Source organism: Giraffa tippelskirchi, chromosome 9 (genome assembly GCF_054371585.1).
Source record: "Giraffa tippelskirchi isolate mGirTip1 chromosome 9, T2T-mGirTip1v1.2.pri, whole genome shotgun sequence".
In the NCBI taxonomy this organism is placed as follows: Eukaryota; Metazoa; Chordata; class Mammalia; order Artiodactyla; family Giraffidae; genus Giraffa; species Giraffa tippelskirchi.
In genome coordinates, this window is record NC_137283.1 from 56,758,863 (window position 1) to 56,786,373 (window position 27,511).

Below are 27,511 nucleotides of genomic sequence, written 5' to 3' on the forward strand. Positions count from 1 at the left end.
GGGGCGGGAGGACCCCGCGGCGAATGTGGCTTATTTTCATAGGTGCGTGGGGCCCGTTTGACACAAAGCCGCCAGCAGACCCAAGGCACGGCATCACGGGTGTCAGAGCTCAGGGACGAGTGGAGCTGAAGCATCAAGAAGTAGGTAGACTGAAGGCGATTGGAAGAGCAGGCGGCAGGCAGAGGGCCACCGCCGTGCGGGCCCGTGGGGGCCCGGGGCCCTGAGCAGAGCGGGGCGGGCTGTGCTCCGCGTCAGCGCCCGGCCGTGGGGAGCCGCGCGGGGCGTCCTGGCCATTCCCTCTCCTGAAACTTCCCAAAGTCCCTGGATGGAGTCCCTGCTGCAGTGTGACCTCCTCAGCCCGGTTCTGCTAAAGCAGGGCCTCAGGCTCAGCCCTCCTTCCTTCTGACCCTCAGAGGCAGCGGGTCGCCAGTGTGTAGACGTCCGTGTCTGTCAGTCCTGGCTCTGCACCCCGTCCACACGGGCCTGGTCCACTCCGCTTTCTCTGCTTCGCGGTCACCAGATAAGTTCAGGTCGGTGGGGGTCCCTTCCCTGCACACCTTGAAGGGTCCAAACCCTTGGAGAGTTTTTTCCCTGGGCCTGGACACTTATCTGCAGGTGACACTTTCCCCTAAGGGCTTCTCTGATAGCTCAGTTGGTAAAGAATCTGCCTGCAATGCAGGAGACCCCAGTTCGATTCCTGGGTCGGGAAGATCCACTGTAAAGGGATAGGCTACTCACTTCAGGATTCTTGGGCTTCCCTGGTGGCTCAGCTGGTAAAGAATCCACCTGCAATGTGGGAGACCTGGGTTCAATCCCTGGCTTAGGTAGATCCCCTGGAGAAGGGAAAGACTACCCACACCAGTATTCTGGCCTGGAGAATTCCATGGACTGTATAATCAGTCCATGGCGTCACAAAGAGTCAGAAACGACTGAGCAACTTTCACTTCACTTCACTTTTCCCTGGAGCGTGGCGTGGGTGGGACACAGAGACCATGAAGCTGCCTGGCCCCCACCCTACACTGTCTCCTGGATACCTGCTGGCCTCATCGTGTTTGGAACCCCTTCTGTTTCAAGAGAGCCAGGGCTACGTAGAACCCCAGCGTCAGAGAGCCGGAGCATGTGGGCCTTCAGACCCCTGCTCAGAAACAAGGCCACAGTCGCAGCGGGAGGACCGTCCAGGCATGGGTGCGGGGTGTCTGGCGCTCCAGGGGCCCCCAGGCTGGGACCCAGGTCCACTGGGCACCGTCTGCAGACCATCAGCCAGGTGCAGGCAGGAGGGAGGGTCCACACGGCTGCCTTCACTCCCTGAGTCCCGTGAGTGTGGGCCAGGCCACCCTGAGGCGGCCTCTGACCTTCACCAAGAGTCTGTGGGGAAGCGATCATCAGCCTCCTTCAATGGAGGAGCATAGCAGCGCCTAGAGATCCCCGTCAGTGCAACATCGCCCGCCTCTAGGACAGCAGTGAGATGCTAAGGCTGGCAGAGTGGAGTGCCTGGGCTGCACCCAGAGGGCTGGCTGGGGCGCTGGGCCGTGGCTGGGCAGCAGAAGCAGGCTGAGGGCCCAGACTCCGCATGAGCCCATCTGTGCAGCCTTCTGGGACATGTGCCCTAGGGGTTCAGGTCACCTCACCAGCTTCCCGGTAGAGGCCCTTTAGCTGCAGGTGACAGAAAAATTGGGGTCAAACAAGCTTGTCTATAAAAGGGGCTTCTCCGATTCATGGAACTGTAAAGTCTGGGGGTAATGGCTTCAGGAATGGCTGGATCCAGGAGCTCTGTTTATGTACTGGGTTTGGACTCTTCAGCTCTCTGTTTGCTTTCCTCTCTGCTGGCTTCGCGTTGGCCTTCTCCACGTGGGTGCCTGGCACATGTGCGGAGTGCTCCCCGACCCCGTGGTGGGCCAGCTGCAGGTGCCCTGGGGGAGAGGAGACAGGAAAGAGGAAGCTAGGACACCGGCAGTCAGAGGTGACCGGCGGTGAGCCCCAAGGACTGTGGGAGCCCCGAGGAGCAGCAGTGGAGTTGATATCCAGACAGCTTCCCCCAAGGGTTCCTGGAGCAGGCGGCAGCTGAGCTAAATTTTGAGGCCGTGGAGTTGACCTGGGGAGTGAGAAGCGAGAGAGCAGGAGTCCTGTGGTTCATCCTGGGGCTCAGGCCAGCTCAGGACCTGCAGCAGGGGGGTGAGCGAGCTGTGCCCGGCTCCTGGGGCACCTGCCCAGGTCCAGAGGTCAGGACAGCTGCCTGAGGGTGAGAAGGACAGGGTGACAGGGCCTACGTGTGGGTGAAAGCTGGCCCGGGGAAGAAAAGAGCACTTAGTGAGCACATACTGTGTGCCCATAACTTTCTATCTGTTGCCTCGTCCCGGCCACACAACGGCCCTGGAGGTTCCTCGTCCCCTCTTTGCAGAGGAGGAGCGGCGGCTGGATCGGAACAAGGCTTTTCCAAGCCACCCGTCTTTCCCCACAAAGGCAGAATGTGCGCCTCACCCGTCGGCCAGGGTCAGCAGCCTCTGCTCGACCAGCAAGAGACTGCGGACTGTCCCTGGCCGAGGCACATGGGGAAGTCACCATGTTCAAAACAGTAGTGTGTTGAAACACCTTCCCAGCAGGCTGACCACCAGGCCTCCCATCACACTGGCAGAAAACACAGTCAACACGAAACCCAGAGGCCCGCACGCCGCGGTGGCCACGGACGGTCACCCGCTCTGAGCAGCCAGGAAACCCACTTGGCTCTGAATCTTAAAAGCGATTTTTTTTTTTGGCTGGGCTGAGTCGTCGTTGTTTTGCGCAGGTTTCTCTACCTGCGGCAAGTGGGGGCTGCTCTTGGTTGCGGTGTGCGGGCTTCTCAGTGCGATGGTTTCTCTTGTTGCGGAGCGTGGGTACTAGGCACTCCAGCTTCCGTGGTTGTGGCTCGTGGGCTCCAGAGCGCAGGCTCGGTCCTAGTGGCTCATGGGCTTAGTTGCTCAAAAGCATCTGGAACCTTCCTGGAACAGGGATCAGACCAGTGTCCCCTGCGTTGGCAGGCGATTCTTATCCACTGTTCCACCAGGGAAGTCCTTAAGCAGCGAATTTTTAAAGCCCTTCTCAGCCACCCCTAAAGCGTGTTGACTTTCAGCAGAGATAAGCCTGGGAGGTGGAGGGTTGGCGCCCAGCCCCCACGTGGGTGGCTGTGACTCCCTGGGCAGCCCCTGTGCCTCTTTGAGCCTCAGTTTCCTCCTCTGCAAACTGCAGATCATGTTTCACAAGGTGAGGATTAAATAACACCGTACGTGGGCGTGTCCACGTGTCATGACGTCGCAGTGGCTCCACTAATGTCAATGGTTACATGGAGTAAAACGGCTGTTCTCATTGTGATTATAATATTGTTATTTCTTAATTTTTAATAGTTGTTTTGGCTGTGACAGATCCCAGCTGTGGCATGCAGGGTCTTTGATCTTCCTTGTGTCACGTGGGACCTTTAATTGCCAGATCTTCCCTGTAGCTCGGGTGGTAAAGAATTTGCCTGCAGTGCAGGAGACTCCAGGTTCGATCCCTGGATCGGGAAGATCCTCTGGAGAAGGGATAGGCTACCCACTCCAGTGTTCTTGCCTGGAGAATTCCATGGACAGAGGAGCCTGGCAGGCCACAACCCATGGGGCGCAGAGTCGGACATGACTGAGCACCTGACGCTCCAAGGCTATTCCAGCTGCAGCAGGTGAACTCTTGCTTGCAGCGCATGGGCGCTAGTTCCCTGACTAGGGATCGAACCTGGGCCCCCTGACTTGCGGGCGCAGAGGCTTAGCCACTGGAGCACCAGGGAAGTGAGCCAACGTTTTTAAAATTGTCATTTTTGCAATCATGGGTTTGAGCCAAGAGGGATATTGTTTGCTTCGGTTATAAGCCACCAGAGGGCAGGCCCCAGGCCGATGAGACCCGACGGTCAGGAAGTGCACTTGGAGAGTTCACAGCAGATGGTGAACCTGTCACATCCAAAGTCAGCACAGGTGCTCTTTTCCTCAAAGATCCCATGAGACCACAGAAATGCCGCTGACCTTTACCCCTTACCCTTTACCCCTTACCCAGTGTATAATCGAGAGCTGAGGAGGCCGGCTCTGCTTGGTGAAAAGGGAAAGTGTTAGCGGCTTTTCACAACCCTGTGGTTGCTGACTCTTCACAACCCCATGGACTGCAGCCCAACATGGGATTCTCCAGGCCAGAATACTGGAGTGGGTAGCCTTTCCCTTCTCCAGGGGATCTTCCCGACCCAGGGATCCAACCCAGGTCTCCCGCATTGCAGGTGGATTCTTTACCAGCTGAGCCACCCGGGAAGAAGCTTTGTTCTGCGGAAAGGGGAGTATTTAGGAGAGGGTTCCAGGGAGAGGGTTTCAGACCAGCATCTGAGCCTGGTCCGGATTGTGTGTAGAGCCAGGCGGGTGAGAAGGCGGAGCCGCGGGTGGGATCTGTTGGTGGAGTCCTCTTGTGTGTCCAGGGAGCCATCAGTGTTGGGTGGCGTGGGGTCTGGAGGGGATGCGGGCAGATCGGGGCCAGAAAGGCAGGCGGGGGTCAGAGCCCCAGCGCTGTGCGCTCTGTGGGGCCAGGGTGCCGGCAGGGCTTCTGAGCGGGGAAGTTAGATTAACCAGTGTTCTTTTGGTTGCACGTGATGAAAGCAAACAAAAAACCCAGGCAGTCTTGAGCGGAAGGCCAGCGTTATTGCCTTCGATTTCTAAAACAGGCAGGGCTTCAGGTACAGTTTGATTCAGGAGCTCAAACCGTGTGTCAGAGACACGGTGCCTTTCTCCCTTCTTTCACGACTTCACCCCCAGGCAGTCTCTGCTCGTGGGGGCCCCCCGGCTCCAGGTTTCCGTAGTCTGTTAATGATCCCTGCAGAAACGGTTCTGACAAATCTCAGAAGAGCCTTGGGTCACATGCTCATGCCTGGGCCAGTACTCAAGTTAGGGATGGAGTCCATGGACACAAGATAGACTTAGGAGTGGAGGAGGGGATCCCCCAGAGAAAACTGGGGCACCCCAGCTGGGCTGGGCAGGCGCAGTCTTCCACCACCCCCGCTGTGATCTGATAAGATGCGCCAGGCGCTGTGCTTGGAGACTTGACCTGCGTCACCCCTTCCTGTCGGCCCCGTGAGCTGGGGTTTCTTAAGATCCCCATTATACAGGTGAGAAAACCAAGGCCCAGGGAGTTACAGCCACTTGCCCAAGTTCACACCATGAACAAACCGCCCGCAACCTCGAATCATCGTGACCCCAAAGCCCAGGCCCTTAACTGTCTGGTGCACTGCCTCATGGTAATGAGAGCTGGGGTTGAAGGGATGCCCGGGGACCTCGTATGGAGGATGGGGTGCAGGGGTGGGCAGGAGGCCAGGGCCACGCAGGCAGAGAGGAGGGCGGCCCTGGGGGGCACAGCTATGGGGGCATCCACAGCCCCTGGTCCAGATGCTGCCAGCCTGGCTGGCCTGTGGGAAACCACGCAGCCCTGTATGAATAGCTATGCCTCCTGGGGTCTGGTCCGGGAGTTTTAGCAGGAGGACATGAGGCATGAGGTTGCATTTATACTCCCACCGCGGGCACAGGCGCACTTCCGGGGAATTTCCGGAGGAAGTGGTCAAAGGGAGGTGACCACCCACCCGGCACGGGGCCAGGGAGGGGAGCAGGCCGGATGGGGAAACAGCCGCTCCCCACTTCCCTTTTCAGCCCTGAGACTCCCCAGGCGAGAGGCCCGCCTCCCTGGTGACATCACAGCAGGTCAGAGGTCAACCCACCCACAGCCTCCTTGCACAGAGGGGAAACGGAGGCAGTGTGGGCACAGCGGTCAGTCACCCCCTGGGGAAGTCTGGCGGCCTGAGTGCCAGTCCTCGATGCCGGCTGCCTTGCTGTGTGACCTCGGGAAAGCCTCAGGGCTGCTCTGGGCCTCAGTTTCACAACTGCAGCGTGGCCCTAAGATGACCTCCCAGAGGGGACGAAAGAAAAGGGCTGGAAGGCCTGGCCCCTGCGGGCATCAGTGAATACCAGCCGTGACGACTCCTTCCTGCGGTGCTGACCTCCGAGGGAAAGTGGCTGAGACCCCGCGGTCCTGCGCTCTGCGGGCCACGATGTGAGGCCTTGGCAGAGTCACCGCGCTCCTCTGAGCCTCAGTCACCTTATCTGGGAAATGGGGTTTTCCCTGGGCATCTTTTTCCCGCTGGGCAGTGAGGCGTCCCCTCTGCTCACAACTTCCCTTCCCGCCCAGCCCAGCACCCGCAGCCTGCAGGCTCTGGTCACGCCCTGAGTGGTCAGGCCAAGGTCCCTCATGCCCCCTCCTAGGCGACAGTGGGTGCCCCCGCCGCTCTGTCATCTGGGTGATCAGGCAGCCGTGGGCCGGTCATGGGAGGAGGGCCCAATGGTGCCTCTGGAGGCTGAGCCCTTTGCGGACAGCGCCCTGGCCGTCTTCTGGGGGCCCTCTTCTGGGGGCCTGCCTGCCCTCATCCTCACTGCAGTGGGTGCTGGGTCAGCACCCTGCCCATGGTGTGGCCTTCTCCTGCCGCCTGCCCCTCGGGCCAGGCTGGGAGCCAGAGGAGTGTCCATGGGGTGTCACTGCCCACGGGGTGAGGGCCTCCAGAAGCTGGATCCGGAGGATGGCACGTCAGGCAGGGCGACTCGGACAAGCATCTTTGCTCCTGAGTCTGTTTTGTTGTCGTTCAGTCGCTCAGTCATGTCTGACTCTTTGGACCCCATGCACTGCAGCATGCCAGGCCTCCCTGTCCATCACTATCTCCTCAGTCGCCCCGAGTCTGCTTGCTCCCCTGTAAGAGGGGAGAAAGGCACCCACCCACGGTGAGGGCTTTGTAACCCTGAATTGGTCAGAGCCCAGCTCCCTGCAGGCCATGGGCTCTCCTGAAGGCTGCCTCCCTCCCGCCCCGCTGTTTCAGGGGAAAATAAGTTCCCTGGGGCCGCAGATGCTGCTGGTGGGGCCCCCACCCCTCCAGGGAATGCTGGAGGGCTGGGTTCTGCCTCCCACGGCCCAGGCTGGGCCCTGAGCTCTGACCGCCCGGGGCAGCCGCCCAAGGGATCAGTGTGTCGTTTCGAGTTTCATTTCGTGACTGCTGTGTGACAGGCCACCCCAAATGCTGTGGCCCCAACAGCATGGACGACCGTGCCCAGGCCAGCCCGCTGGGGCCCCTGGGCTCCCTGCAAAGTCCCAAGTGGCCCCTCTCACTCGGCTGTGGTTATTAGGCTGGGGACACCTTGCCGCCCACCCGTCGGTGGCCTCCGGTGGGCAGCTGGCATCTTTGGCATCCAAGAGGGGGAAGGTGGAGCTGCAGGGCCCTTGAGATGTGGCTGGGAGGGTGGGGGGCAGACCCCACCTATGAGGGGACAGGGGACCGAGGGGAGGGGAGACGGACCCCACCTTGAGGAGGGTGCAGGGGCCGGGTCCCAGAGCCCGAGTATGCTGATGCAGGGAATTTGTGGCCATGCCTTGCAGTCGCAGAGTATACGTTGTTAGGATTTTGCTGGCTTCTTGCTTTCGAAGGTAGGGGTCACGGCTTCAAGTTCTAAAGTCATTGTATATAGAGTCAGGAACTAGCCGGTAAAACTCCCCCTGAAGACCCCTCATGTTGCCGTGGCTTGCAGAGCCACTGGTTCTGTGTGCCCGCCCTGCGAGGAGCTCAGTGACCATGGTGGGATGAATCCCTGGGCCACACCAGACGGGGGACCCCCACATCCCAGCTGGGGATAGACGGGTTCCCAACTGACCTGCTCACCTCCTGCAATGGCTCCATTCTGCGTTTCCCGTAAACCTCTAGAAGTTGCACTGCCCGGTACAGCGGCCGCTGGCCATGGGTGGCTACTTAAGGCTCAATTAGTGAAAATGAAATTTTTAAAGAAGTCAGCCCCCCAGCTAGCCCCGTTCAGAGCGCTCAGTGGCCACGTGGCTAAGAAGCCCCCTTCTCCCAGTCCCCACCTTCGTGGTCACCCCTGCCCTGTGCTGGCCGCTCGGGACTCAGCCCCATCCCTGTCACCTCGAGAGGCTCTTGATCTGCTGGGGGCAGGAGGGCTGGAAACGCACGGTGCCAGAGTGGGAACAGGGCCCCCGGAGACTGCTGAGGGGTGAGCCCTAGGGCTCCCCCTCACCCCCCAACCCTGTCCTCCCCCCATGAAGCAGGTGCAGCCAGCTGGGGGGGCAGGGGTGGAGGGGTGGGGGCTGGGGGTGGCTCCATGTGTCCTTCCCAGGCTTTTCTAGTAAAGGGAGTGTGCCTTTTCATCACCCCCAATGCCCACATACTCCCCCACTTCTGCACAGGAGGGTTAGTGTCCATGGCTGAAAAACCACAGCAAGCCGCGAGAACCTGTTTTAGATGAATGTGAAGTCTGTGAGTTTTATTCACGGCGCAGCATGTGTTTTGGTTTGAAAGATGTTAACGTGTGAAATATAGTATTTGTTTGGTCTGCCGGCAGTGTTGGGTGTGTATATGGGATGCAAGATCCCCTAAAATAACTCAGCCCCCCACCCCTGCCGAGAAGTGATGGACTCTCCAGGAGAAGGCCTCCCTGGGCAGCGCCTGGGGAGCAGGGGGTGGGGGACCACCTGATGGAATCTCCACGTGGCAGCACTTTTGGGTCTTGTGGTGGGAGGGGAGCGAGATGCCCCCTTCACATCCTGGCCCCCATCCCTGCCTCCCTGAGCACAGGCAGCCTGCAGGTCCCCTTGCCACCCGGTCTGCTGCTCGGAGGGGACCCAGCCCATTTGCCAGTCCGTCTAGGCCCCGGGCCCCGGTTTGGGAGCCTCTTTGCTGTGTAGGGACAGAGAGAGTGTGGGGGACAAAGAAGATTCACACCGTTCCCCTCCTACAGGCCCGCACCCCACCGAACATCGGCGTCACAGGGCAGGGGTCTATGTGGGTCTGGCTCGCAGCTGGTCCCTGGCACACAGTAGGTGCTCAGTACACATCAGTGGGTGGACGGATGCCCCCGACACCGCCTCGGGCTCTGGCTGTGTCTTCTCTTTGGGGATCCCCCAGGAGTACGAGGAGATGGACACCCCCATGGGAGGTGTGTTCACAACATTATGCGCGTCTTTTCTCCGCTGGGGGCCATGGCTTTATTCTCAGTGGTATTCAAGTCCCACTCAATATTTTTACCTGTAGATTCATTTAGTTATTTTGTAACAATTTCAGTCCTGAAGATGCCTGCAAGAACTGGAAAAAAAAAAATTCTTCCATGCACCTTTCACCCAACTTCATCATAAGTAACATTTCACCAAATTTCACTCTTTCGCAAAAAGACTTTTTTCTCCCAGAACTGTTTGAGAGGTCATCACAAACTTGCAACCCAGTGACCTTTACTCCTAAATAAAGCTTCAGCTTGTGTTTCCTAAGAGCAAGGACATTCTCTTATGTAACTGCGATCCAGTAGCCAAATTCATGAGACTTAACATGGACACAGTTCTGGGATCTAAAATACACTTTAAAGGGACTTCCCTGGTGGTTCAGTGGTTAGGACTCCACTGCAGGGGGGTTGGTTCTATCCCTGGCTGGGTAGCTAAGATCCCACATACTGTACCCAGTGCCACCAAAAATATTTTTAAAAATACAATTTACAGTCATGTTTCACCAGTCATCCAAATAATGTCAAGTCTTTTTTCCAGTTTATGATCTTGCATTGTATTTCGTCATCATGGGGTTTTTTTTTTTGAAGCTTTACCAAGGTTTAATTTATGTGCCATAAAACTCACTCGTGTGAAGTGTACAATGTAACAATTATTAGTATATTTACAGAGCTGTGTAACTGTCGGCACAATTTTATTTTAAATAATTTCAAATCTTCTTGAAAAGAAACCTTGTATCTTTTTTCCATCACTGTCTTGTCCTGCCCCAGTCCCCAACAATCACTAATCTTTCCATCTATCAGTTCAGTTCAGTTCAGTTCAGTCGCTCAGTCGTGTCCGACTCTTTGCGACCCCATGAATCGCAGCACGCCAGGCCTCTCTGTCCATCACCAACTCCCGGAGTCTACCCAAACCCATGTCCATCAAGTCGGTGATGCCATCCAACCATCTCATCCTCTGTCGTCCCCTTCTCCTCCCGCCCCCAATCCTACCCAGCATTAGGGTCTTTTCCAATGAGTCACCCCTTCGCATGAGGTGCCCAAAGTATTGGAGTTTCAACTTCAACATCAGACCTTCCAATGAACACCCAGGATTGATCTCTTTTAGGATGGATTGATTGGATCTCCTTGCAGTCCAAGGGACTCTCAAGAGTCTTCTCCAACCCCACAGTTCAAAAGCATCAATTCTGCGGTGCTCAGCTTTCTTCACCATCCAACTCTCATATCCATACATGACCACTGGAAAAACCATAGCCTTGACTAGACGGACTGTTGTTGGCAAAGTAACGTCTCTGCTTTTAAATATGCTATCTAGGTTGGCCATAACCTTCCTTCCAAGGAGTAAGTGTCTTTTAATTTCATGGCTGCAGTCACCATCAGCAGTGATTCTGGAGCCCAAAAAAATAAAGTCTGACACTGTTTCCACTGTTTCCCCATCTATTTCCCATGGAGTGATAGGACCAGATGCCATGATCTTAGTTTTCTGAACGTTGAGCTTTAAGCCAACTTTTTCACTCTCCTCCTTCACCTTCATCAAGAGGCTCTTTAGTTCTTCTTCACTTTCTGCCATAAGGGTGGTGTCATCCGCATATCTGAGGTTATTGATATTTCTCCCGGCAATCTTGATTCCAGCTTGTGTTTCTTCCACCCCAGCGTTTCTCATGATATACTCTGCATAGAAGTTAAATAAGCAGGGTGACAATATACAGCCTTGACGTACTCCTTTTTCCTATTTGGAACCAGTCTGTTGTTCCATGTCCAGTTCTAACTGTTGCTTCCTGACCTGCATACAGGTTTCTCAAGAGACAGGTCAGATGGTCTGGTATTCCCATCTCTTTCAGAATTTTCCACAGTTTATTGTGATCCACACAGTCAAAGGCTTTGGCATAGTCAATAAAGCAGAAATAGATGTTTTTCTGGAGCTCTCTTGCTTTTTCGATGATCCAGTGGATATTGGCAATTTGATCTCTGGTTCCTCTGCCTTTTCTACAACCAGCTTGAACATCTAAGCATTTTATATAAATGGAATCATATAGTAAACGACTTTTTGTGACTGGCTTGTTCCACTTAGCCTGTTTTCAAGGCTCAGCCTTGCTGCAGCAGGGATCAGGATGTCATCCCTCCTTATTCAGACTCTGTTGTAGAGATGGACCACGTGTAGTTTATCTACTGACCACAGTTGATGACATTTGGGTTGTTTCCACTATTGTGAATATGCTGCTAGGGACATTACCATACAAGTTTTTATATTCTAAATACAAGTCTCTCTTTGGTTTTATGATTTGCAGATATTTTCCTCCATTCTGTGGCTTATCTTTTGTTGTGTTAGTTTCGGGTGTACAGAGAAGTGATTCATATATATATATGTATATATGTATATATGTGTGTATATATGTGTATATATGTATATATATATGTATATGTGTGTATATATATGTGTGTGTATATATGTATGTGTATATATGTGTATATGTGTATATATGTATATATGTGTATATGTGTGCTGCTGCTGCTGCTGCTAAGTCGTTTCAGTCCTGGACTCGTGGCCATCAAGGGATCCTGTGGTGAATTTACATGCTGAATTGACATCATGTAGCTCTGGATGCAGTGTTCCTTCAAGTGTGCTGTGACAAACCTTGCAAACTGCCTTGTTAGGTGTCCACCCGTTCTTTTTTTTTTTTTCCGGAAAAATATTTATCTATTTGGTTGTGCCAGGTCTTAGTTGCGGGACGTGGGAACTTCTATCTGCATTGCTGCACGTGGAATCTTTAGTTGTAGCATGCGAACTCTTAGCTGCAGCATGTGGGATCTAGTTCTTTGACCAGGGATCAAACTCAGGCCCCCTGAATTCGGAGCTCGGAGTCTTAGCCACTGGACCACCAGGGAAGTCCCTCCACCAGTTCTGAAGTTTGAGAAGCCCTTAGTGTAGAGCCATTCCTCAGGTAGGAAAGTAGAGGCCCATAGAGAGAAAGGGATGTGTCCAAAGCCATGCATCTGTGAGAGCCTACAAGCCCGCACAGAGGCCACGAGGAGTAAGTAAGAGCCACTTCGGAAGCCCTTCAGCCCCCCAGCTCCAGTTTCCTCACTTGTAAGATGGACAGAGCATCACTGCCTCTCAGAAGCACAAGCAATAGACACAGTGCGGCAGAGTGTCCAGCTCAGAGCCTGCCTGACTCAGAGCGGGCACCGTGTGTGAGGCTGTGCCCACCACCTGGCCCTGCGCCCAGGTCCCCGTCCTCCAGGGCACGTCCTCTGCCCAGCAGAGCAGCCCTCAAGGGCCCCTCCTGGCTCCAGCCATTCCCCACTGAGCCCACCTCACGGTCCCCAGTGCTTAGCCACTGACTGGGCGTGGCTCTGTCCCAGGTCCTATGTCAATCGATGCTGGCGAAACAGGATTCCACCTCCATCCCCACCCTCGGGAACTGTGGGCAGCGAATAGACTCATTAACCGATGGTTAGAGGACAGCCTGGCAGTGGTGGTTTTTATTGTTAATAGCCAATGTTTCTTGAATTTCTCTGTGTGTGAGCCAAGATGTCTAGAGGAGGTGACATTTTTGCAGCTGGATCTAAAGGCTGGATCCCCAATTCAGCTAACAGGCAAAAAGCATTCATTAGGGATTTTTGCCAGTTTGGCGTGGGGAGGGCTAGAAGGGTAAATAGAGGCCAGAATGTGCCGAACCGTGATTGTCCAGCTGAATAGTGTGGTTCGGTGGGTAACGGGGGTCACAGATTATTGGGTGAGTGGTTCAGTCTCCCCACAGGAGGCACTGCTCCCCGCTTGCCCCCCGACATCTCCACCCTGCACATGGGCCCGGTGCCTGGTCCTCTGTCTGTGCCCCTAGGGACAGATCTCCGACCCCGACCCATGGGCCTGTCGCCAGGGCTGGTCTGGAGAGGAAATGTGAACCCGGAGTTTCTGGCAGGGCACCACGGGTGGGAGAAGGAGCAGGGAAGAGCACCACGGCCAGCCTGGAGGGGCTGCGGGCCGAGGTGGCGGACACCCCAGCCTCCGCTCCCACAGCCCATGGCCAGGGGCCCCACCTCCCGGCAGCATCCCACGTCAGGTGGCTCTGCCAGCCAGAAGGTTCTTGGGCTGACGTGACATCAGAGCTGCAAGGAGCTTGGGCACTTGCCTTGCCCTGGGCTTCCTGTCTGCTCCATCAAGGGGCCCTCGAAGCTCAGAGGATGATGATCGTCCCCAGGGAGTTAGCTCCAGCCCAGGTCAGAGCAAGCCTCTCGACTCCCTGTGTAGTCTCAGAAATGATTCTTTTTAAAACATTCTTTTTTAGTTGCATGTAGTCCATGCAGAGGGGCTTCCCAGGTGGTGCCAGTGGTAAAGAACCCTCCTGCCAATGCAGGTGGACGTAAGAGACTCAGGTTCGATCCCTGGGTCAGGAAGATCCCCTGGAGGAGAGGGAAGCAACCCACTCCAGTATCCTTGCCTGGAGAATCTCATGGACAGAGGAGCCTGGCAGGCTATGGTCCCTAGGGTTGCACAGAGTCAGACACGACTGAAGTGACTTAACACACAGAACACACGTGCAGAGAGCACAAAAGATACTTAAATGGAACATTTCAGTAAAACACCAGTCTCCTTCCCACTCAGCCCCCAATGCTCCACGCTCTTTCCCAGGACACCGCCATACCAGTTTCTCAAGCATCTGGGCCAGAGATAACATGTCCATACACCAGCATGTACTCTGAACCCCCTTTTCTTATGAAAAAAGCAACGCGCCACGCCCTGTAGTGCTCCCTGCTTTTTCCACTTACAGAAAACTCTTACACTTGGAGACCGTCCTTGTCAGTCACGTACCGAAGGGCGTCTTTTTTGACCGACATGTAGGTTTCTGCCGCCCGGATGTATCGTGACAGTCATCTGTTGAGCAATCCTTCATTGGTGCCGTCAGTCCAGTTCAGTCACTCAGTCATATCCGACTCTTTGCGACCCCATGGACTGAAGCATGCCAGGCTTCCCTGTCCATCACCAACTCCTGGAGCCTACCCAAACTCACATGCATCGCGTCAGTGATGCCATCCAACCATCTCACCCTCTGTCGTCCCCTTCTCCTCCTACCTTCAATCTTTCCCAGCATCAGGGTCTTTCACTGGTGTACTTGTAGGTAATAAGATTCCAATAATTTGTACTCACTTTAAAGGCAGTTGCTTAATTTTTTAAAGGCATGTAAAGAAGGAGATTTAATTAGCCCATGAGCCTGTGCCTATTTGCAGATAATCCCTGGTGACTTTTTAAAAATCAACTAACCCTCAATTGTTGCTACCGTTTAGTTTTTCAGTTGTGTCCGACTCTTTGCGACCCCATTGGCTGTAGCCCGCCAGGCTCCTCTGTCCATGGGATTTTCCAGGCATGAATACTGGGGTGGATTGCCATTTCCTTCTCCAGGGGATCTTCCTGACCCAGGGATCGAACCTGCATCTCCTGCCTTGGCAGGCAGATTTTTTTACCAGTGAGCCACCAGGGAAGCCCTCAGTATAAAAGTGTAAAATGAAAAGGAAAAGCTCCTCCCTCTCCCATTCCACACATCCTCCCAAAAGGCCACCATCGATATCAGGTTGTTTGGGTATGTGGGTATCCTTTCAGGGAGAAGAAGTAGGAAATGTCAGTACACATATATGTCTAACTTTTTACAATGTACACAAGAGGGACTGCAACATATAGCCTTCTGTCCCTTACTGGGAAGTCTCAGCCTGGGGGTGCCTTCCTGCCCGCTCCCTCTCCCCCAGGGCTGGACACCAGAGGTGTTTCTCTTCTCTGTTTGCTCACTCTGACAGCGCGCTGTGTGCAACCGCCCTTGTGTCTTTATGCCAGCATGCCGGATGCCTTTGCCAGGTCACCCTGCAAAAAAGCTTGCACCATCTTGCACCTCAGCCACCAGTGCTCAGGTGCATTCATCTCCTCCCACCTTCCACAGCAAAAGCATCATCAAACTTGTTCTTTTTTTTTTGCCAGCCTGGTAGACACACACGATGACAAACATGTTGTATTTCAGTTTGTATTTTTTTAATGTGCATTTAATTACAAGTGAAACTGAATATCTTTCCATGAACCATTTGTATCCTCTGCTCCTTTTTCTAATTGGTTAGTCATCTTTTTCCCATCTCTTTGAAAGAGCTCTTTATGTATTAGGGAAATTAACTTTCATCTCGTTCTCCTCAATGAACTTCTGTCATCTGTGCTGCAGATCTTTTTAAGTGAACGCTTTGTCTGTTTTTACTTTGCGGTATGTGTTATTCCATGTAGAAGTTCTCATTTTTATATAGTTAGATTTATCCGGATTTTCTGCCGTGGGAATACAAATATTTACACAGTGCGTCTTACACAGCCTCTGACACATTATCACAGTTGATCCTCAGAGCAGCCCTTGAAGTGGGGCAGGCTGAGGGTTTTTATCATCCCGTCTGTCTTGCAGATGCATTCAAATGAGGCCTAGAAAGGTGGTCACTGAACAGATTCTAAGACCCTTGTCCTTCCCAGGCCCCGCACCCTGACTCCCCGCCAGTCAGGTAACTCACTCTGGCATTGACGACAAGAGGAGATAGCTTCTCTGTGAAAGCATTTTTAATGATCAAAACTACAGGAATCTTTTCTGCAAGACCTCTTTTTTTAAAAAAAAAGTTTTTGAAAGTATAAAATTAGTTCATAGTTTTTAAAAACAAAACTTCCAGCGATGACATGGGGTTTGGGGTGGGGGTCATGTGTTGCCCTGAAGCCCACCCCCCAGGGGGACCACTGTCCTGGTTGCCGGGACCATCAGGGGTGAGGAGGACCCCCCAGGAGCTGGGCCATTCCTGGTCCATCTCTGCCATCAGCAGGGCCTTGTGTATTCCCAGAGAGCTCAGGTGCTCATACCTGCGCAAGACAAAGAGACTGCGGTGGTCCTGAATCCCACTTAGCTGAGGCCCTGCACTTGGCCAGCTGTGTGAGTGTGGCCAGGAGACTTACCTTCTCTGTGCCGCCCTTTTCTGTGAAACCGGGATCATAGTTTCCAGCTTAAGTAAATGAACAAAGTGTCCACCTCTCACCTCTGATCTGCCTGTTCCTTCCAGCATCCACAGCCTACTCCCCACCTGGCTCCCGTATCCAGAGCCATGAGCTGTCAGGGGGCACGGTCAGGCTCCCCCCACCTTGCCCCAGAAGCCCAGAGAGGGGAAGTGCCTTGCCCAAGGTCACACAGCCCAGGGTGGCAGGCGGGCCGGGGCCAGTCTCCTGACTCAACCACATAACGGCCTCCTCCCCTCTGGACCGCTGCGGCCCTGTCTCGCCGTTTCTGGCCACCAGGGCGCGCGCCCTAACCAGGCCAGACTGCGGCCGCCAGTGCTCCCACGTGGTCCGGGGCTGCCCGCTGACCACCCAAGGAAGCCCTCCTTAACCTGGGGTCGGGGCTCCCAGAACCGCCCTACACACCAGGCACCGCGCCCTCCTCAGATGCTTGTTCCCGGAGTACAGCCCTCCCGGAGTCCTGCCCCTTGCAGGCCGCCTACGCCACTCCGAACCCACGGCCTGTCCGTCTCCCTCCCCCGAGGCCCGGCCCAGCAGTCCGTGGGTGCCCAGTCCCTGTTTGCTGTGGGGTAGGGGGCGCCTCCGGCAGGCTCGGACCCTCATCCCCAAACCTCCCGGAGCGGGTTACAGAGCACCCCTCCCCCCCCAGCACGCTGCGCGACCCTGCGCCCGTGGCTGACCCTCTCTGGGCCTCGGTCTTCTCATCCGAGAACTGGGCGGCTGCGGGGAGGGGGTTGGGCATGGCCGGCGGGGACAGCGGTCCTCCGTGGGAGGCGGCTGCGGCTCCGGGGTGCTTATCTGGGGGGTCTCGGGGAGTCCGAGCGAAAGGCCGGGGCCACCCAGCGGCCCCCCACCCCGCCCCGCCGCGCGTGGGCTGCGCGAGACCCGCTCCCCGCCCGGCCCCGCCGACTCGAGCGGCCTCGACTGGCCGGGCTCGGGTGACGTCGGCGGCCGGGGCGGCACCTGCCCCCGCCCCCCAACCGCTGCCGGGGAAACTGAGGCCGCGCACGCCAAGGTCACGGCGCGGAGGCCGGCCGGCCGGCGGTGCTCGGGCTGGGGCTCCGCGCTCCCGCCCGCGCTCCTGCGGCCGCGGGGACGGCGGGGACGGCGCGGCGGCGCGCGCTCGGAGGCTGCGGGCGGCCCCGCGAGGTACGAGGCGGGCCGGCGGGGGGCGCGCGCGGCGGCGGGCGGGGACGGGGGCTGGGGGCCGGGGGCCGGGGGCCGGGGGTCCGCGGGGGCCGAGTCTGCAGCGACGCGCCAGCGGCGCCCGAGAGCCGGGCGCGGGCGGCCGGCGGCTGTGCGGAGTCGGGCCCGGGGGGAGGACCGAGGCCGCAGGCGTGGGGCCGCAGCGGGCCCGGGCTGGCGGGGATGGGGCGGGGGCGCCGGGCTTTCGGAACCGGACTCTGCGGTGTCGCTCCCGGAGACGCAGGCAACAGAGCCTCCTGGCCCTGCGGATCGCTCCTCCGAAACCTCGCGGAAGGCGCGATCTGGGGGAGGGGGCTCAGGACGTCCGTCCCCGCGTCTGCACCGCTGGCTGCCTCGCCTGGGCTGGGAACCGTGAACCCAGGCCCGGAGGGTCGCGGGAGTCTGGGGAGGGGAGATGTGGCCCCCACCGCGGCCTCCCTTCCCCACCCCCCTCTCTGCGCCTCCTCTCCGCGGAGAAACCCGGCCGCGGATCCAGGGTCCGGAGCCTGCGGGCGGGGAGGTTGAGGCATCTCAGGAATTCGTTGGGAACCAGATAGACGCTCCAGGGCTGGGCTGGAGGCGCCGGCCCCGGATTCAGCCCTGCCCCTGACCCTCTCATGACCTTGGGCAGTCCCTTCTACCCTGACCACGTGGGCAAGACGCTGGTCCCTAGCCTTGGGGGTCCTTCGGGTCAGACCCCCCAGGAGGCAAGGGGTCTGATTAAAGGACTGTGCTTGGGGGCTGGAACAGCCACATCCCAGATGGGGCAGGAGAGAGCAGGGTGTCTGGGAAGTGACCATGCGCTGTTGTGGGTATCAGGACACTCTGTCTCACCTGCCAGCCTGGGGGGAAACCCTCATGGACCAAGGGGCTCCGAGTGCGGGTAAACCCCTCCCCTGCCCAGCTAGCTGCCCCTGTGAGGAGGCAGGGCTGGTTGGCAGAGACGTGGTCAGGCTGTCCCCTTGTCCCCACAGTCATGGGGAACCCCCCCCCGCCCCACCCAAGTGTCTGCCAGGCAGTTGCCACTTTAAATCGCTAAGCTCTCCTCTGTCATAGCAGATCTGTTCCCAGAGCAAAGGGAGCGGAAAGATGACAGTGGGTGTCCCCTCCCCCGGGCCTATCCGGGAGCTTCAGCCCCCGGGGCAGCCAGTCTGCTTGCCTGGTCAGCTTTGAGCATGTGCCGCTGGTGGGAGGGGGTGGGGCCCTTGCTCCCCACTTTGGGGAGCCCCTGCTCTGGCTCTGCAGTCAGTCCCCAGTGGACAGGGTGCAAACCCTGGGAGCCACTCTCTCGACCAAGATGACCTCGGGTCACCCTCCCCTGCCCCCGGCTTTAGGCCTGGCTCATCACTTGCGCTGGCCCGGCAGCCAAGCCTCTGCAGCCATGAGTGGCCAGAGAGCCTGTGTGCAGTGGGGTTTGAAACGAGGGAAGAGAAGCGACCTCGAGGACCCCCCGGAGGCCAGAAGGAACAGGCCGGGAAGTGTCCAGGGCGCCGCAGCGCCACGGCCCAGCCCCTGAGCATCAGTGCTGCAGGGAGCACCTGAGGGCCCGCCTCCCGTCAGAGCTGGAGAAGCTGAGCCAGAGAGGGGCAGGGACGTGTCCAAGGTCACGCCGCACCCTGGGGCCCCCAGCTCTCCAGCAGTGCGGCCATCCCGCGGGGAGCTGCAGTCTGGGGGAGGCTCGGAGGATGCGGCGTCCCCCCCAGAGGTCCCCGCAGTGGAGGGACAAGGATGGGGACTCTGGCTCCGCACAGTTTGCGAGCATTAAGTCATTTTGAGTCTCTGTGACTGGAGTCGCCACCCTTTCCCGTGGTGCCTGCCCTTCCAGCCACTTCTCTGTCCGCCCCACTCCCGCCGAACCCACCACCACACCTATGATCCGAGTCAGGCCCCCCTGTTGGGCAGATGAGGTGCCCAGGCCAAGGCAGCACTGGAACACTCCCCACCCCGAGTCCTCAGTATTCTGACTCAGGGTGCTGAGTTCCTAAGCGCCCCTAGAAGAGCACAGTCATTCTCTGCTCTTACAGGGAGCTCCCATCACGGGGGTGTGCAGGCTGGAGCGGAACACTAACTGGTCATGGAGGGTTGACCAGATGTCTCATCACCTCCCTCCCCACCACTGCCCACCTCATCTGTCATAAACAGAGGGTCGGGACTGGGCTTGCTTGCTCCTGTCAGGAGATGTTTCTGATATGAAAGAAACATGATATGGGCAGGTCCCTGTAGAGGCCGGGGCTCCCACCTCCTGCCATCGCTCAGACCCGGTGTTCATGGCCACCATAAAGTGTAACCCAGACTCACATCTAAGGGCAACATCTTCCAGTGCCCACTACCTGCCCACTGGAGGCAGCCTTCAGCCTGCCCGTTCTGGTGCCTGCCAGGCCCACTCATCTATGCCACCCAAAAACCTTTGCTGGCCTTCACTCATCCATGTCACCTCTGGAGCAGAATCTGCCTGAGGTCTCTGGGTCTTCCTCCCCTGGGGTCCCATCGTCACTGAACCAGGGACGGGTCAGTGTGCAGGGCCAGAGGTGAGCCTGGCTTCAGGACACCCATGCCCCACCCACCCCTACCACCTGGACTCTTCAGTGGAGTACCACGCAAGCGCCGGCTTAGAAAGGCAGGGTGCAGGCAGCCAAGTTCTTGGTGACTTTTCAAAGAACTGAGTGTGTGTGGCCTTCTGACCCAGCACAATCGCAATTCAAACCCAGCAAACATCTTTTAAGCCTCTGCTCTGTGCCAGACCTCATCACGGGGTCTCACTTGTATGATCTCATTTCATTTGGGAAGCTGCGGACCCGTCTGCTAACGTGCCTGAATGCTCTAGAAGCGTCATCTCAGAACAAGGATGTCAGCCCCATGGCCAGCAGCATCCACAGGAGATGCTGCCACCTCTTGCCCACTGCAGGCTGGAGTCCCTTCTGTGACTCGGGCCCTTGCGCCAGGACAGCTGGGCAGTTTGCACACTCAGACGGCCTGGGGAGGCGCTCAGAGGGGCCGGACCCTGAGAATCCCCGCGGGCTCTGCAGCCCAAGACAGAAAGGCTCTCTATGGGACCCTGTCATTGGCTCTACGAGTTTGGGCCTGGGCTACTGCAATCCTGTGGGGATGACAGTCTCCTCTCCCCAGACTGTGAATCCCCTGAGGGCGAGACAGTGGCCCAGGCACCTGCTGGTCCTCAGTGCCAGGGGGCTAATGTGAGTCTTTTTTGTGTTCAGCCGAGTTGAAGCCAAACAAGAAAAAAGGCAGTGAGTTCTCCTCGGTGGAGGTATGCACGCTGAGGTGGTCCAGAAGAGTCCTGTGTCTCGAGTGAGATGCCCTGGAGGGCCATTTTAGCTCCAGGACTCCCAGAGCCAATGACTTAAAAAAAAAAAAAAAATTATCTGAGGACTTAGTGAGAGCTATCAGAATGGTAATGTAGGTTTGGGAAAGTGCTCAGTGCCAGGCTGTTCTAATAAAGCCAGTTGCCCTGGGGTGTTATGGTGACGCTTCATTATTCTGCTTCTCCAGATTCAGGACTAGGATCATGTCTTGGACTTGGTCAGGGGGCCTAAGTGAAAGTGAAAGTGTTAGTTGCTCAGTCGTGTCCAACTCTTTATGACCCCATGGGCTGTAGCCCACCAGGCTCCCCAGTCCCTGGGATTCTCCAGGCAAGAATACTGGAGTGGGTTGCCATTTCCTTCTCCAATGCATGAAAGTGAAAAGTGAAAGTGAAGTCGCTCAGTCGTGTCCAACTCTTAGCGACCCCATGGACTGCAGCCTACCAGGCTCCTCCGTCCATGGGAGTTTCCAGGCAAGAGTACTGGAGTGGGGTGCCATTGCCTTCTCCGTTTCTCCTATGGAGATGTTGAAAAGCTACTGAGTATTTCTAAGGCCTCAAAGTCCCGATAGAAACACCAGCTCCATTGATTTTCTCATTCAACAAATATTTCTGGAGCACCTACAGACCAAACGCTCTGCCCTCTGGGAGCTTTGATTCCAGCGGCAGAAGACCCACAACAAATGAGTAAACAAACCAAGAAGAGCGTTTCAGCTAGTGCTAAGGGCTAAGAAGAATGTGTCTGCCCCGGTCAGTGTTAAAGGGGCTTTGCCATGGAAGAACCCTTCCAGAAGGGAGAGGAGAGGAGCCCTCTTCACCCTCCCTTGGGCTCTGGGAGACTGAGACTCCAGTCCTGGCCCTGCGGGCTTCCCACTTGCTGGGCAAACTTGAGCAGGTTCCTTTCTGTCTCTGATCCTCGGCCCTGGTTTGAAATGAGATAGCAAATTAACCCCTCCGGCTCAGGTGCCCTGTGTGGCTGGGCTGCCTGTCCTGTCGGGGTGTCTGTCGTGTCTGGGGCGCTGCTGTCACAGCAGGGGGTCCCTGCCTGTCCCCTATGTCCCACAACACACAGGATCTCCATCTCAAACCGTCACGCGGCAAGATGGAAAGGCGGGCACAGGAGCAGCCCCCCGGCCCAGAGACGCAGGGCAGCCACAGCCCCCGCCGCACTCCCGAGGGCTCTCCCTGCAGCCGTCGCCCCTCAGAGACCGCACCATCCTGATTTCTGTGCTAATGCCATCGTGCTCTGTCTTCCCACCTGTCTGAGCAACTCTGTACAAGGTGGCCTTGTTCTTCTTTTGAGCTGTCTGTGCATAGGGCTTCTCAGGTGGCTCTAGAGTCGAGAACCCGCCTGCCGATGCAGGAGGTGTAAGAGACTCGGGTTCCATCCCTGGGTCAAGAAAATCCCCTGGAGGAGGGCACACCACCAGCTCCAGTGTTCTTGTCGAGAATCCCACGGCCAGAGGAGTTGGTGGGCTACCGTCCATGGGGTCGCAAAGATGGGGACACGACTGAAGAGACACAGCCCGCAGCATGGACGCAGATTTAGGCCGGAGATGTTTGTTCGGGCCTAGCTTCTTAGAGTCATGGGGAGCTGTCACTCGCCCTTGTCTTGGCTGTGTAGTATTCCACTGCGCCACCAGCCACTTAATTGTACAGTCTGTGTCTTCAGCTTGGGACCCACCTCCCAGTGCACATTTGGCCTCCTCTCTGGTGTGTATCTTGAACCGGGCCACGTGATATGCGCTGTTTAACGTCATCCCAGAGCCGACCGACCCTGTGGTCCTTCCCTCCCATGGCCCCCCCTCCCCACCCGCAACCCCTGTTGTCAGTCTTTGCCATTTTCGCTCACCTGGCAGGTGTGGAATGGTTCTACTCTGCATTTTCCTGATTGCTGATGGGGTTGAGCCATTTTCATACGTTTATTGGCTATTTGGTTCTCCTCGTTGATGGGACTGTTGAAGCCTCCTGCCTACCTTGGGCTGTTTTTTTTTATTTTTCTGTTGTTGTTGTTGATTTCGGGGATTCTTTAGGTATTCCAGATTCCAGTCCTTCGTTAGTTATATATGTTGTAAATAGCTTGCATTTTTCACTCTTCCTGGAGTCTTGAAATGAACGTCTCAGTTTCAGAGATCTTAATTCGAGTGATCTTTCACTTCATTTGTGTGAGTGTGTTTTAAGAATCCTTTCCTACCCTGCGGTCACGAATCCACCTTTTACATTAGATCTGTAACCTACAAGGAATTGGTGTTGGTAAATGGTGGGAGATAACAGTTCCATTTCACACACACGCATGCGTGTGCACACACACGCACATATGCTTGCACGCCCCGTTTCCCAGCCTGCCCAGCACTGTTTGGTGACACGTGTGTCCCTTTCCCCTACCTGCTCCACTCATCCCCTTCTCATGTACGCATACCTTTCGCCGGCAGGCAGGAGCCCAGGACCGCAGGCTGCGTGCCGGGATCCACGGCAGGGACAGCCCCCAGGCCTGGCGGACGGCCCTCCCCCGCTGCCCGCCTGCTCCTGCCAAACAGGTCTGCGGGGTCACGTGTCCGCTGGCGCTGACTCGGGCTCTGGCGGATTAAGCAGGGGCTCAGGGCTTATGACCCGCGCCAGCCGCCACACGGGCCTCGGGGAGGGTGGACAGAGCTCAGCTCAGAGGGCCGCAGAGGAGACCCCCGGAGGCCCGCGAGGCTGTGCTGTTGGAGGCAGGAGGTCCCCAGCCCCGGCACTGAAGCAAGGTGAGAGGGGGTGGGGCGGGCCTGGCTGCGTTCCTCCCGCCTGGTTCCAGGACTCTCCGTCTGGAAAGTTGAATGTCCACCCCCCCGCACTGCCCCTACCCCCACCAGTTCTTTCCATCCAGGGGGACCCAGAGCCAGGAGGTGGGGGCAGGAGCCCACAGAAAGACCTGCCAGGGTTCAGGCCGTTATGCAGGCTCACCTGAACACACACACACAGACCCACACAGACCCACACAGACACAGACAGACCCACACAGACACACACACACCCACACACACACAGACATACACAGACCCACACAGACACACAGACACAGACAGACCCACACAGACACACACAGACCCCCCCTCCACACAGAGACACACACACACATACACACACACCTGCCCACTGGCTCCCGTGAACACACTACACACACACAGACACACACACACAGACCCACACAGACACACACATCCACACAGACACACACAGACACAGACAGACAGACACACACACACAGACACACAGACACGCACAGACACAGACAGACCCACAAAGACACACACACACCCACACACACACCCACACAGACCCACAGACACAAACAGACACACACACACACACACAGACACACAGACACAGACAGACCCACACAGACACACACAGATCCCCCCACACACAGAGACACACACACACAGAGACACACACACATACACACACACTTGCCCACTGGCTCCCATGAACACACTACATACACACAGACCCACACAGACACACACACACACAGACACACACAGACACACACACAGACACATACAGACACACAGAGACACACACACAGACACACACACACATACACATACACCTGCCCACTGGCTCCCGTGAACACACTATACACACACAGACCCACACAGACACACACACACATACACATCTGCCCACTGGCTCCCGAGGAACTCTGTGTCATCTTCAGTGATGAAGGCCTGCCCTCTAGACCGGGGGGAGGTCACTGCTGACCTCCAGTCCGCCCTCCAGATCCCGGTGCCTTTCCCCCGGCAATGGCCAGGACCTTCCTGCTCCTGGAGTCGTCTGAGCAGGGGAGAGGGAAGAAGTAGATGTGTGCTGAGCACTGTCTATGGGCCAGGACCCTCCCCTTGGATGATCTTTACTCCTTTTCTGCAAGGTTGGGGGATTCGCCTGTTTAACAGATGAGGAGACTGAGGCTCTGCGAGGGGCTGTGGTCCAGCTGGGGCCGGGCTGGGAGGACGGTCCCCAGCACCTCGGCAGCCTGCCTACGTGAGCCCAGAGTCGCAGGCTCTGCCCACAGCCTGTCCGAAGACATAGGCCCTGGGGCCTCTGACAGCTCTGGGTGCCTGGGGGTGAGGGCGTTGGCCTGGGAGAGCTGACTTGGGCTCCATCCCTCACTTGTGTCTTGGGGGAGGTCGGGGCGGGGGGGTGACAGTAATAGGCCCCACCCCTCAGGGCTCTCTGAAATGCACTGTGCGTGAAAGGGCTTCCACACATGGCCGCTCCCAGCAGGCCCTGCAGACTTAGCTTTTTTTCGCACAGGGAAGGTCAGTACCTGAGTTCACTGCGTCCTCTGAAGTCCTGGGCTCCCGTCCCCTTCTTTTCGTCCTGGGCTTTATTTACACGTTTATTCCTCTGCGTTTTCCATTTGCTTAGGAAACAGGCGCGTGGTGCAATCGGTCGGCCTTCTGAGAGTATATGATGCAGGCGACCTGGGCCCCCCTCCCCAGAGCAAACCCTGCAGGCGTTTCGGAAGTGTGACGGCCAGCAGGGTTCCTGTGTGTGTGTTTTAAAGAGAACACCGGCCTGGGCTCTGCCCTGTCCTGTGACTGCCCTCTGCGCCTTTAAATCCACCCACTTGGTTAGAGGGCCCGGCGGCCTCCCTCCAGAAGCCGCGTGTATTTGTGGATGCTGGCACCAGCTCCTCCTCGTCAGCAGGCCTTCAGGGAGGCTGCAGCCTGGCACAGGGCAAACAGGGAGACTGTTGAGCCGCAAAGAACGGTCCCTCTGTGCCCTGAGAAGGCCCCGGTCGGGGCCCAGCTCCCCCTCCGGCCCACCCCAGAAGCGCTGGGCCTGGAGCTCGGGTGGAGCCTGGGGAGCTGGCCGAGGCCCCGCCAGCTGCCAGCTGTCCACCGGGTGACCTTGAGCCTCCTCTGCACTCCTGACTCCATGCAGAAGCCCAGGGTGCGGGGTGGCCCCAGTGAGAGGACCGAGGGTCTGTCTCCTTGGGGACCCCAACACCCCACCCCTCACCCGTCCCGGCCGGCAGAAGCCCATGATGTGGGCTGGAGTTTCCACTCTGCCTCTTACACTTTGACAGTGCTCCGGAGGCGGCCCAAGTCCCACTGCCATGTTCCCTGTGGGCCTTGTGACTCCTGGATCTGCTGGCGTCTTATCTCTGCTGTGGAAATCTCCCAGAGGGCTGTGGGCAGGGCTTTATCTCTCCCAGCCTCAGAAAGGAAGGCAGCAGGCAGCACCGCGTGGCAGCATACCCCGTGTGTGACTGCACGGCCTCATCAGAAGGGCTCCCTGCCCCCTTGAAGGAAGAGCGGGACCCACTGTTGGCGTCGGGGCCGAAGGGTCACAGTCACCGAGTGTGGCAGAGCTCCAGGCGCTGCCAGTGTGCAGTTGTTCAGGTTGTGCACTGCACAAGAGCAGCTGGCAAAGCAAGAATGCACTGCTGCCAAGCTGTAAGCTGGTGAGAGGCTGTGTCCACCAGAAGAGGGCGCCTTTTCTGAATTCACACACAGACCCGGCATGGTTACTGGCAAAGGAAAGGTGCTTGGTGAGGTGTCTCTTCTCCTCTGAGATGGGCTTCCTCTGCTCAGTTCTCTAGAATCTCCCTCCAGGACTCTGCTGGTAACCAGGGGAGAGGCACCTCCAAACAAGAGGCGGGCGGAGGCCGAAAGTGCAAGGGTTTATGGGCATGGTGAAGAGTTTGGTGCCAATTTGTCTATCTCTATCTCTCTTTTTAAGAATGTTTATTTATTCATGTAGCTGCACCGGGTCTTAGTCACGGCAGGCAGGGTCTTCAATCTTCACTGTGGCACATGGAATCGTTAGTTGTGTCATGTGGGGTCTACCTCCCTGACCAGCGGATTGAACCCCAGCCCCTGCACTGGGAACACAGAGTCCTAACCACTGGGCCACCAGAAAATCCCTGGTGCTTATTTCTTGAGCAGCGAGGAGCCAGGGTTTCAGGCAGATCAGTGACTCGTTAGATTGAAACGTCAGTGACGTTGGGTTTGTGTCTGGCACCCCCCCCCCGCTGTGTGACGGTAGAGGAGGTTGTGTTCCGCGGTGCAGGAAGGAGGAGATCTGAAGAGGAAGCTTGGGGGGTGTCCAGAGGTTGGCACAGCTGCCCCTGTGGGCCCCACGCTGTCCGGCCCGCTTGGGGCTGGAGGGCCAGACTGCAGTTCTCCAGCAGGACGGCGGGTGAGCTGGCCCCGCAGGGCCCTGTGCAGGACCGGTGGGGTCGGGGTGGCACTGCTCCGGCCAGGGTGGGGCCGCACCTCCCTCCGCTCTCCCGGGCACCCCAAATGGCCCCCGGACCTCCGGTCCAGGGGCTCTCACCCTCAGTTGCTGGCTCTCCGTCTTTCATCCCTCCGGGACCATCCATCAGCTGTGACCTGAGCTGACGTTTTAAGCTGATCTAAATTTGCCACCAAGCCCGACCAGGGGACAGCTGGGCGAAACCACCCCCTGCAGGGGAGCGCTGGGCTCCAGACCTCCGCTCCCTCACCTCAGCCAGTGTGGTGTGGATGACGAGACGCCCCGTCGCAAGGCGGGCGGGTGGGCACTGGCACACTCTGAGTGCCCAGGGACTGTTGGTCCAGCCAGGCCAGGGCACCCAGGAGGCCTGCAGGGCCTGGCAGTGCCTCCCTGCACCCCCTACCCTGGGGCCCCCGCACCTGGTAGCGGGGCTGGAAGCACAGGGGAGCCAATGTGTGTTCAGTGAAGAGGTGTCCTTCCGACCGGGGGCTGCGTCCCAGAGCGGGATTGCTCAGACCTGGGCCATCGCTGTCCGTACTTGGGTGCCCATGGGCAGGGCCGAGCCCCGGGAGAGGCCCACTGGGACCCCCCAGGGTGGGGCACTGCGGGAGGGGAAGGAGGAGTCATGGGAGAGGACTTGGGCTCCGGGGAAACCGCCCGGCTGCACGCCCAGCTCCC

The 27,511-nt window shown here is 57.4% G+C and overlaps 1 protein-coding gene across 14 annotated transcripts in view; it reads left to right on the forward strand.

Annotated features, from left to right (window-relative positions):
- The window catches only part of IQSEC1 (IQ motif and Sec7 domain ArfGEF 1), a 297,962-nt gene that overhangs the window by 207,604 nt on the left and 62,847 nt on the right, over positions 1 to 27,511 (forward strand). Inside the window, exon 2 of one of the 14 annotated variants that reach the window (XM_081526505.1) lies at positions 43 to 140. The exons of 10 other annotated variants lie outside the window; for them this stretch is intronic. The gene's annotated coding sequence lies outside the window, so the exon portion shown is untranslated. Of the gene's footprint in view, positions 1 to 42; positions 141 to 17,080; positions 17,236 to 23,146; positions 23,332 to 27,511 lie in introns of those variants that run through there. 3 more of the 14 variants (XM_081526503.1, XM_081526502.1, XM_081526496.1) reach the window with 3 other exon arrangements.